The sequence below is a fragment of the Oncorhynchus clarkii genome, chromosome 14 (assembly GCF_045791955.1).
Source record: "Oncorhynchus clarkii lewisi isolate Uvic-CL-2024 chromosome 14, UVic_Ocla_1.0, whole genome shotgun sequence".
NCBI classification, from domain to species: Eukaryota; Metazoa; Chordata; class Actinopteri; order Salmoniformes; family Salmonidae; genus Oncorhynchus; species Oncorhynchus clarkii.
The window spans coordinates 26,301,119-26,312,633 of record NC_092160.1 but is presented as its reverse complement, the minus strand read 5'-3'; positions in this window follow the sequence as shown (position 1 = coordinate 26,312,633).

The following is an 11,515-nucleotide window of genomic DNA, read 5'->3' as shown; positions in this document are numbered from 1 at the left end:
TATAATACAATATGCTAAAAAACAAGATGTAGATTTATCAATAATGGCTGTTGATGCCAAAAGGGCTTTCGAACCTCTTGAATGGCCTTTTCTATTCAAAATTTGGAAGCAATCAACTTTCCATCTGAAATATTTTATATAAATATCTTAAAACAAAAATATACACTAATTATACATTATCTGATGAAATTGCTTTAGAAAGGAGGCACAAGACAGGGATGTCTTCTCTCCCCCATTCTGTTTGCACTGGCAATTGAACCACTTGCAGAAAGAATGAACAGGACCCAAACATAACAGGTCAACAAAGTTGAGGAAATTAGTATTGGTAAACAAGAATATAAACAACATTTATTTGCAGACTGATATTATTATTATTATATCTGATATTAAACCCTACTAATATTAAACTCAATGACCCCTCGTTCAAAAATATTGTTGGAATACTCTAAAATCTCAGGATATAAAATGAACATGGAAAAAAATGAAATAATGGCATTTGGTAATAGGAAAAATAATAACTCATGATCTACAGCAATCCTTTAAGTGGACCACAAAAAATATGAAATACTTAGGATGCTTAACAACTGACAACGAACAACAAATATATAAAGATAACATCATCCCATTACTCAACATAAGAGCAGATCTAATTAAATGGGACAATCTATCCATAAATCTTACAGGTAGAATAAACCTCTACATATCCCTAAGTCTTAGGTTGGTTTTAACCTTCCAGACTTGTAATTGTATCAACTTGCCACTCAGGGCTTTTATTTTTGAAATATTGTTAAATTCACCAGAGAGGAACAATGGGTGAAGATGTGCATTCTCATCCCCATAATCTTTTCATGTGTCTGTTTTCAAAGGATAAAGCTGAGAACATTAGCAATTTCATAGTTAAGAACACTATAACAATATGGAAAAACGTGAAACAGATTCTACAAGAACCAATATCACTCCCAAAAAACACTCCCCTATGAAACAATCCAAGGATAGCTTTCCAGAATTCACAGATAAATTGTCCCACATGGAAAACTAAAGGAATAGAAACCGTAAATGACTTGCTAATAGGAAATAAAATGATTCCATGACTGAAATAAAAAGCCATTTTGGACTGACCGATGTAAACATTTTCAAATACAAGCAACTTAAAAGTTTTATATCATGACTTTTTTTTCTCTGAAATCTTTTGTACATCAGAACAAAGTTGAGAATTATATTTGAGTCAGAAAAGGATACTCATATGATAGGTAAGATATTTATAACCTTGCAGAAAGCTGACTCAAATACTGACAATGTCTTCGAAAAAACGATTGGATCCAAGATCTAAAAATAAGTGATATTGGCACAAGATGGAGGGAGTGTTGGAACATAACTGACAAAATTATAGTTGACAAAAATGTACTCTTAATCCAGTATAAAGTAATGTACAGAATGTATTATACAAGAGACAAAATTCACAAATTCTACTGCATAGCGGCAGAGTCATGTCTTAAGTGTAATGATTCATGCCTTCTGGGAGTGCTATAAAGTCCAAAAGGTATGGGTAGAGTTAGAAAGTTGTCTGTCAGAAATGTTACAATATAAATGTACTTTTAATCCATATACCTGCATATTTCAGACATGGAATATGAGGGTGCTGTGAGATACCCAATGGGGTCGCTGGACCGTACTTTCCTTGTCCATTATTTTGAAAAAAATTGTAAAAACTGGAAATCAAACGACCCTCTTTCATTTAAGACAGTGGATGACTCAAATGCATTATTGGGCTACAGAGAGAAACAAAATAGTACAATTTGAAGCCATATGGCATAAAATATTACAAGCACTGGAGATATTCAAAGGATGAGGAAGGATAATTTGTATTTATTTTGAGACGGGCAGGATGGTTGTGGATACAATGGGAATATGTGTATGGCGGCGGAGCAGAAGTCAGACGTTTTACGTGCCCACAACCGATTGTGTTTTTTTGTTTGGTTATCTGCGCTGTTTGTAACAAATGTTTTACTAATTTTGTACATAATGTTGCTGCTACCGTCTCTTACTCACCACGGACTAGCGGAATCTATTTTTTTTAACGACTCTGACGAGCCCAAGGCAGAGGATATATGGCTCCCTCGGGAACAGGCCCCGACCCCCGTGATCTGCGTGAAGAGGAGGCGGAGAAAGAGATGCCCGGAGAGCAGGCTGCCTTCTGAGAAGTCGGAGGCGATCGAATAAACCCCCACTACCATCAATTCTGCTTGCAAACATGCAGTCTTTGGACAATAAAATCGACGAGTTACGGGGAAGATTAAACTACCAACGGGACATTAAAAACTGTAACATCTTATGCTTCACAGAGTCGTGGCTGAAGGACGACAATATCATCATAGAGGTGGCTGGTTATACGATGTACCGGCAGGACAGAACAGTGGCGTCTGGTAAGACAAGGGGTGGCGGACTATGTATTTTTGTAAATAACAGCAGGTGCACTATATCTAAGGAAGTCTCGAGCTATTGCTCGCCTGAGGTTAAGTATATCATGATAAGCTGTAGACCACACTACCTACAGAGAGAGTTCTCATCTGTATTCTTCGTAGCTGTTTACATACCACCTCAGTCAGAGGTTGGCACTAAGATAGCACTGAAAGAGCTGTATTCCGCCATAAGCAAACAAGAAAATGCTCATCCAGAGGCGGCGCAGGGAAACTTAAATCAGTTTTATCAAATTTCTATCAGCATGTTAAATGTGCAACCAGAGGGAAAATAACTCCACACACAGAGACGCATACAAAGCTCTCCCTCGCACTCCATTTGGCAAATCTGACCATTCCTGCTTACAAGCAAAAATTAAAGCAGGAAGCACTAGTGACTAGATCAATAGAAAAATGGTCAGATAAAGCAGATGCTAAGCTACAGGATTGTTTTGCTAGCACAGCCTGGAATATGTTCCGGGATTCCTCCAATGGCATTGAGGAGTACACCACATCTATCATTGGCTTCATCAATAAGTTCATTGATGACGTCGTCCTCACAGTGACCGTGCATACCCTAACCAGAAGCCATGGATTACAGGCAGAATCCGCACTGAGCTAAAGGCTAGGGCTGCTGCTTTCAAGGAAGCTTATAAGAAATCCCGCTATGCCCTCCGACAAACCACCAAACAGGCAAACTAGCAAGTGTCTTCACTGACATTTTCAACATCTCCCTGTCCGAGTCTGTACTACCAACATGCTTTAAGCCAGGGGTGTCAAAGTCAAATGGACGGAGGGCCAAATAAAAAAATCAGCTACAAGACGAGGGCCGGACTGTTCGAATGTTCATTGAAAAATTTTTAAATGACGCATATAGTCTAGTGAACCTAATTGAACCTACTGAAAACCTAACAAATATATTACAATATGATCAGATAAATAAAGCAATATTTTCTTATGGCTCTGTCAGTAATCTTTAATTTTCAACAGACACAAAAGACAAATTTCCTTTATATAAATATCCCCATAACATGAACATTAAATGAAAGAAACCGGTATTCAAGGCACCATCAGTAGACTATATTTTCTATTTTAGCAAAAGTGGGCTAAATTTACTTCAAAGAAAAAACAATAATAGCAATTTTCTATCATCCACTCAACTGAAATATTTTTAAAATATAATTGGATTGAAATACAAAAAAATAAAGTGCAAAAATCTATTAATCAAAAACAACACTTTGTTTAAGGAGAAGTAACATGCAGTGAAAACAAATATTAAATTTTAACTTTTAAACTTGAACTGAGTAAAAACTCTAAATATGTGATTGCACAGTAATGTTCACTTGTTTGAGGTTGAGGGTGATACTTGGTGGTGTCCCATCTTTTCCACAAGTTCATCAATGTTCGGGGTAAGGCTCTGAGCTGAAGAAATCCTCAGAATTGAGTGGAGGTGTTCAGCAGTAAGTCGACTTCTGTGTGATGTTTTGTTCAGGTTCATCAAAGAAAACAGTTGTTCACACAGGTATGTGCTGCCAAACATAGACAACGTTTGAGCAGCCTGGATGCGCAGCTGGGGCATTGTGCCGGGGAGGAAACGGGCGAACTCCGCAGCACCCACTGCCGCATATTTTGCCCTCAGTGCATCATTGCATTGGAGGTCAATCAACTCCATTTGGAGGTTTGGTGGTGAGCTTTCCACGTCAACAGCAAATGGGTTACCGAGCAGTTCCAACCTGCTTTTTTGTGCTTCAAAGTCAGCAAATCGGCGTCGAAAGTCAGCGGCAAGCATACCTATTTTATCAGCCAACTGTGTGCTCGGGAACGCACTGGTAGAGAGCTTCTCTTTCATGGTCTGGCAGCTGGGAAAGTGGCTCAAATTTTCTTTCCGCATCTGCGTCTCCCACAGAGTCAGTTTGGTTTTAAATGCCTTCACTGTACTGTACATATCAGAGATGACACGATCCCGACCCTGCAGCTGCAAGTTTATTGCATTCAGATGACTCGTAATGTCACACAGAAAAGCCATTTCACACAGAAACATTTCGTCTCGGAGTTGTGTTGTGTCTTTCCCTTTGCTGTCCAAGAACAGACAAATCTCCTCACGAAGCTCGAAACATCTTTGAAGCACCTTTCCCTGGCTTAGCCATCGCACCTCTGTGTGATAAGGCAAATCACCATGCTCCGTTTCTAACTCCGTCAGAAATGCCTTGAACTGGCGGTGATTCAAACCTTTGGCTCTGATAAAGTTAACTGTGCGCGTGATGATGCTCATTACATGCTCCATTTTCAAGGCTTTACCGCACAACGCTTCCTGGTGTATGATACAATGATAAGCTGTCAGCTCACCTGTCGCGTTTTCCTCTTGCATCTTTTCCCGTATCTTCGCCACCAGTCCGCTCCTGTGTCCACACATCGCAGGTGCTCCGTCGGTTGTCAAACCCACGAGTTTTTCCCAAGGCAGCTCCATCTCATTTACACATCTTGACACCTCTTCATACAAATCATGCCCCGTAGTTGTGCCATGCATAGGACGTAAAGCCAAAAACTCCTCTGTCACGCTTAGGTTGGAGTCCACTCCGCGGATGAAAATTGACAACTGGGCAATGTCAGAAATGTCGGTGCTCTCATCCACAGCCAAGGAATATGCAATAAAATCTTTTCCCTTTTTCACAAGCTGCTCTTTTAGATTGATGGACAACTGGTCTACTCTCTCGGCAATGGTGTTTCTGCTCAGACTCACATTTAAAAAGAGTTGCCTTTTTTCTGGGCAAACTTCGTCACAAACTTTAATCATGCAGTTTTTGATGAAATCCCCCTCCGTAAATGGCCGGGCTGATTTAGCGATCTCTTCTGCCAAAATAAAACTGGCCTTGACAGCAGCCTGGCCTTGTGATTTGGCTTTTTTGAACAGAGCCTGTCGAGATTTGAGGCCTCGTTTTAATTCCTCTGCCTTTTGTAGCCTTTGTTCCATGTCCATATTCTTGTTTTTGTCCGCGTGTTTCGTTTCATAATGTCGTCTCAGATTATACTCTTTCAGTACCGCCACACTTTCTCCACACAGAAGACACACAGGTTTTCCAGCTACCTTCGTGAACATATACTCCGACTCCCACCTTGTTTGAAACCCCCGGTTCTCAGTATCCACCTTCCGTTTTGCCATTTTTGATGGGTATCTGAAAGTTAATTTTACTGTGATGCTGACGACTGCTGTGCCAATAAATATTGAAATGAAGCAGCCTACTGCTCGGTGCGTCACCTTTGCATTGTGGGAAATGTAGTATTGGTGCGTGTAAAAGATCTGCGGGCTGCCGGCTTGCTGCGGGCCGGTTCTAATAATAAATCAAGATCATCCCAGGGGCCGTAAAAAACCTTCTTGCGGGCCGGATGTGGCACGCGGGCCTTGACTCTGACATATGTGCTTTAAGCAGACCACCATAGTACCTGTGCCCAAGAACCCTAAGGTAACCTGCCTAAATGACAACCGACCCGTAGCACTCATGACTGTAGCCATGAAGTGCTTTGAAAGGTTGGTCATGGCTCACATCAACACCATCATCTCAGAAACCCTAGACCTACTCCAATTTGCATACCGCCCCAACAGATCCACAGATGATGCAATCTCTATTGCACTCCACACTGCCGTTTCCCACCTGGAGAAAAGGAACACCTATGTGAGAATGCTATTCGTTGACTACAGCTCAGCGTTCAACACCATAGTGCCCTTAAAACTCATCAGTAAGCTAAGGACCCTGGGACTAAACACCTCCATCTACAACTGGATCCTGGACCCAGGTGGTGAGGGTAGGTAACAACACATCCGCCACACTGATCCTCAACACAGGGGCCCTTCAGTGGTGCGTGCTCAGCCCTCTCCTGTACTCCCTGTTCACTCATGACTGCACGGCCAGGCACGACTCCAACACCATCATTAAGTTTGCCGATGATACAACAGCAGTAAGCCTGATCACCGACAACAACGAGACGGCCTATAGGGAAGAGGTCAGAGACCTGGCCGTGTGGTGCCAAGACAACAACCTCTCCCTCAACGTGATCAAGACAAAGGAGATGATTGTGAACTACAGGAAAAAGAGGACCGAGTGCATCCCCATTCTCATCGACAGGGCTGCAGTGGAGCAGGTTGAGAGCTTCTAGTTCCTTGGTGTCCACATCACCAACAAACTAACATGGTTCAAGCACACCAAGACAGTCGTGAAGTGGGCACAACAAAACCTATTCTCCCTCAGGAGATTGAAAAGATTTGGGTCCTCAGATCCTCAAAAGGTTCTACAGCTGCACCATGGAGAGCATCCTGACTGGTTGCATCACTGCCTGTTATGGCAACTGCTCGGCCTCCGACGGCAAGGCACTGCAGAGGGTAGTGCGAACGGTCCAGTACATGACTGGGGCCAAGCTTCCTGCCATCCAGGACCTCTATACCAGGCTGTGTCAGAGGAAGGCCCTAAAAATTGTCAAAGACTCCAGCCACCCTAGTCATAGACTGTTCTCTCTGCTACCGCACGGCAAGCGGTACCGGAGCGCCAAGTCTAGGTCCAAGAGGCTTCTAAACAAATCAAATCAAATCCAATCAAAGTTAATTTGTCATGTGCGCCTAATACAAATGCTGAAATGCTTACTTACAGCAACTTACCAATGGTGTGGAAAAAAAGCTGTGTGTGTTATTAAGTAAAGAAATAAAACAACAGTAACATTGACTCTGTACTGTATATACTGTATATATTGTTATTTTTTACTGCTGCTCTTTGATTACTTGTTACTTTTATCTCTTATTCTTATCCGTATTTTTAAAAATAAACTGCACATTTGGTTAGGGGCTCATAAGTAAGCATTTCACTGTAAGGTCTACTACACCTGTTGTATTCAGCACAACATTTGATTTGATTTGATCTGAGCAAGTGTGATGTCATCAATGTTTGTAGAAATTAATTTACGTAAATGTTAAGTTGTCTATTGTCTTTGTTTAAGTATGTTTTTTAAGAAAACTCAAATAAAATTGTACAAAAAAAGGAGGTTGATGCACGCCACCACTGACATATTTTCGGTTCTGACCAGCACAAGCCAGCCTGACAAAAACAGGGGGAAGTGCCTGAGTGCCAGATACTCGGGGTAATTGACATCAGTGTCCCTACCCCCTGAATCGAGTTACCATTGTACAGCAAACCCCACCCTCCGTGGGGATAGAAAAGTGTGATAAGCGAGTGAGTCTAGCTAAAGACTCAGAAACGGAATGCGCTGAGATGGAGTCAGGCAGCTTTTTTTCTGGTTTCTTATGAAGCCTAGAGACTAAATACGGGACAGTAGCATGGTTGTGTGCAACACTGCTTTCCCCTCGACTCCCCCTCCACCCGCCAATCGCTGTAATAGCATTCTGAAATTGTAGACTCCGAGGTGCTTGTAGGCCTAGAATGGGACGCAAAGTCCCGTCCCTTTTTGTAACCAGGAATATCAGCTGTACCAGCAGTCCTGGATCTTTGACATAGCAACCACTTGCTTGCTTCTGGAAACAGGAGGATATTTCCTCCCTCAAAACGAGCACTGAGGCCTCGGGAACTGTAGATGTGATGAAGCCGCAAAAGTGTGGGGGACTCACAACAAATTGTAGCCTGTACCCTGACATTACTGTTTGCATGATCCAGGGTGATACTGCGCATGCACACTATTGGTTGTAGCAAACAACGGGATTCCGGTGAAGTACCATCTGAAGGGGTGGGACGCCATCTTCTGGACTGGGAGAGTTTGGTTCTTCCAGCGAGGCACTGATTTCATCGGGCTCGTCAGGCATGATTGTAGATCCTTCAACCAAAGTTGCGGGAGTACCGACGTTGACTGACTGAAATGTGATGCTTTTCATGGCACTCCGATTCCGAAGTGACTTTTTCATAGCAGGTTAGGAGGCTAATGTTAGGAAAATGGTTAGCGAAAATGCTCTCCCAACCTGCTACAAAAATCACTTTTCAAAGTGTTGTGGAAACAGTGTGTCCCATGCAGGAAAAGTATTTTAATTAATTTTCGGGCTGAATCGGTTTATAAAATTTTCCCGAAATTACAAGAGTCCAATATTGGGAGAAAACTGTGGCTAAGGAGCTGCTTTAAACTGAATAGCTAGTAAACTGGCTTGGTAGTAGCCCTTCACAGGCAGTCATGACTCTCAGTTCCATTAGATTTCACATACAGTGCATTCAGAAAGTATTCAGACCCCTTGACTTTTTCCACATGTTGATAAGTTACAGGCTCATTCTAAAATGGATTACATTAAAAATGTTCTTCATCAATCTACAATGTGAGTATTCAGACCCTTTGCCATGAGACTTGAAATTGAGCTCAGGTACATCCTGTTTCCATTGATCATCCTTGAGATGTTTCTACAACTTGATTGGAGTCCACCTGTGGTAAATTAAATTGCTTGGACATGACATTTGGAAAGGCACACACCTGTCTATATACAGTGCCTTGCGAAAGTATTCGGCCCCCTTGAACTTTGCGACCTTTTGCCACATTTCAGGCTTCAAACATAAAGATATAAAACTGTATTTTTTTGTGTAGAATCAACAACAAGTGGGACACAATCATGAAGTGGAACGACATTTATTGGATATTTCAAACTTTTTTAACAAATCAAAAACTGAAAAATTGGGCGTGCAAAATTATTCAGCCCCCTTAAGTTAATACTTTGTAGCGCCACCTTTTGCTGCGATTACAGCTGTAAGTCGCTTGGGGTATGTCTCTATCAGTTTTGCACATCGAGAGACTGACATTTTTTCCCATTCCTCCTTGCAAAACAGCTCGAGCTCAGTGAGGTTGGATGGAGAGCATTTGTGAACAGCAGTTTTCAGTTCTTTCCACAGTTTCTTGATTGGATTCAGGTCTGGACTTTGACTTGGCCATTCTAACACCTGAATATGTTTATTTTTGAACCATTCCATTGTAGATTTTGCTTTATGTTTTGGATCATTGTCTTGTTGGAAGACAAATCTCCGTCCCAGTCTCAGGTCTTTTGCAGACTCCATCAGGTTTTCTTCCAGAATGGTCCTGTATTTGGCTCCATCCATCTTCCCATCAATTTTAACCATCTTCCCTGTCCCTGCTGAAGAAAAGCAGGCCCAAACCATGATGCTGAAACCACCATGTTTGACAGTGGGGATGGTGTGTTCAGGGTGATGAGCTGTGTTGCTTTTACGCCAAACATAACGTTTTGCATTGTTGCCAAAAAGTTCAATTTTGGTTTCATCTGACCAGAGCACCTTCTTCCACATGTTTGGTGTGTCTCCCAGGTGGCTTGTGGAAAACTTTAAACGACACTTTTTATGGATATCTTTAAGAAATGGCTTTCTTCTTGCCACTCTTCCATAAAGGCCAGATTTGTGCAATATACGACTGATTGTTGTCCTATGGACAGAGTCTCCCACCTCAGCTGTAGATCTCTGCAGTTCATCCAGAGTGATCATGGGCCTCTTGGCTGCATCTCTGATCAGTCTTCTCCTTGTATGAGCTGAAAGTTTAGAGGGACGGCCAGGTCTTGGTAGATTTGCAGTGGTCTGATACTCCTTCCATTTCAATATTATCGCTTGCACAGTGCTCCTTGGGATGTTTAAAGCTTGTGAAATCTTTTTGTATCCAAATCCGGCTTTAAACTTCTTCACAACAGTATCTCGGACCTGCCTGGTGTGTTCCTTGTTCTTCATGATGCTCTCTGCGCTTTTAACGGACCTCTGAGACTATCACAGTGCAGGTGCATTTATACGGAGACTTGATTACACACAGGTGGATTGTATTTATCATCATTAGTAATTTAGGTCAACATTGGATCATTCAGAGATCCTCACTGAACTTCTGGAGAGAGATTGCTGCACTGAAAGTAAAGGGGCTGGATAATTTTGCACGCCCAATTTTTCAGTTTTTGATTTGTTAAAAAAGTTTGAAATATCCAACAAATGTCGTTCCACTTCATGATTGTGTCCCACTTGTTGTTGATTCTTCACAAAAAAAATACAGTTTTATATCTTTTATGTTTGAAGCCTGAAATGTGGCAAAAGGTCGCAAAGTTCAAGGGGGCCGAATACTTTCGCAAGACACTGTAAGGTCCCACAGTTGACAGTGCATGTCAGATCAAAAACCAAGCCATGAGGTCGAAGGAATTGTCCGTGGAGCTCTGGGACAGGATTGTGTGAGGCAAAGATCTGGGGAAGGGTACCAAAAAAACAACTGCAGCTTTGAAGGTCCCGAAGAACAAAGTGGCCTCGATCATTCTTAAATGTAAGAATTTTGGAAACACCAAGACTCTTCCTAGAGCTGGCCTCTCAGCCAAACTGATCGATCGGGGGAGAAGGGTCTTGTTCAGGGAAGTGACCAAGAACCCGATGGTCACTCTGACAGAGCTCCAGAGTTCCTCTATGGAGATGTTAAATCAGTTTCTCGCCAATATTCGTGTAACTGTTTGAAATAAACAACACCTTGTCCTGACAAGGTAACGTACACAAAAATAGATCTAGTTATAAAGATGCTTACCACATACGGTTCCCTCCACCGCTCTAGCATAAACAAGTAAAGTCAAGCCTGAATAACGAACATGTTTCGTTACAATTTCTGGAGTCGGCGCTGACTGAACTAAAGCCTTGAGCGTTTGGTAAAGTCATAAACATGTTCAAAAACAGTCGGTGAGAGACACAAGTGTGTGGTCTCAAGTTTAAACAAAAGTAAATCCAGGAAGTGGTTTTGGGGATAGAGGGTCATAACAATCAGGTCCGCCTCGCCCACTCTCACAGCAGAGTTGTGTTCAGTTCGCTTGAACATTTACTACGTTGCGGAACAGTTTGTACTGAACAACACGTTTCCCCAATACCTTATTGAAAAGACTTTTGATTTAATGTAGATAATTGCTGTTAGCAAGAAAAACAATCCACTTGATGCATCTCTTGAAGAGAATGGAAAGGCATGAAAGGGTTAACCTTCAAAATAAAAAACGTTTAGTGGCGTATGGTCGTGCTCAGTATGGAAAAAACGTTTAGAAAGGGAATGAAACTGGGTACTATCGTCCTGAATTT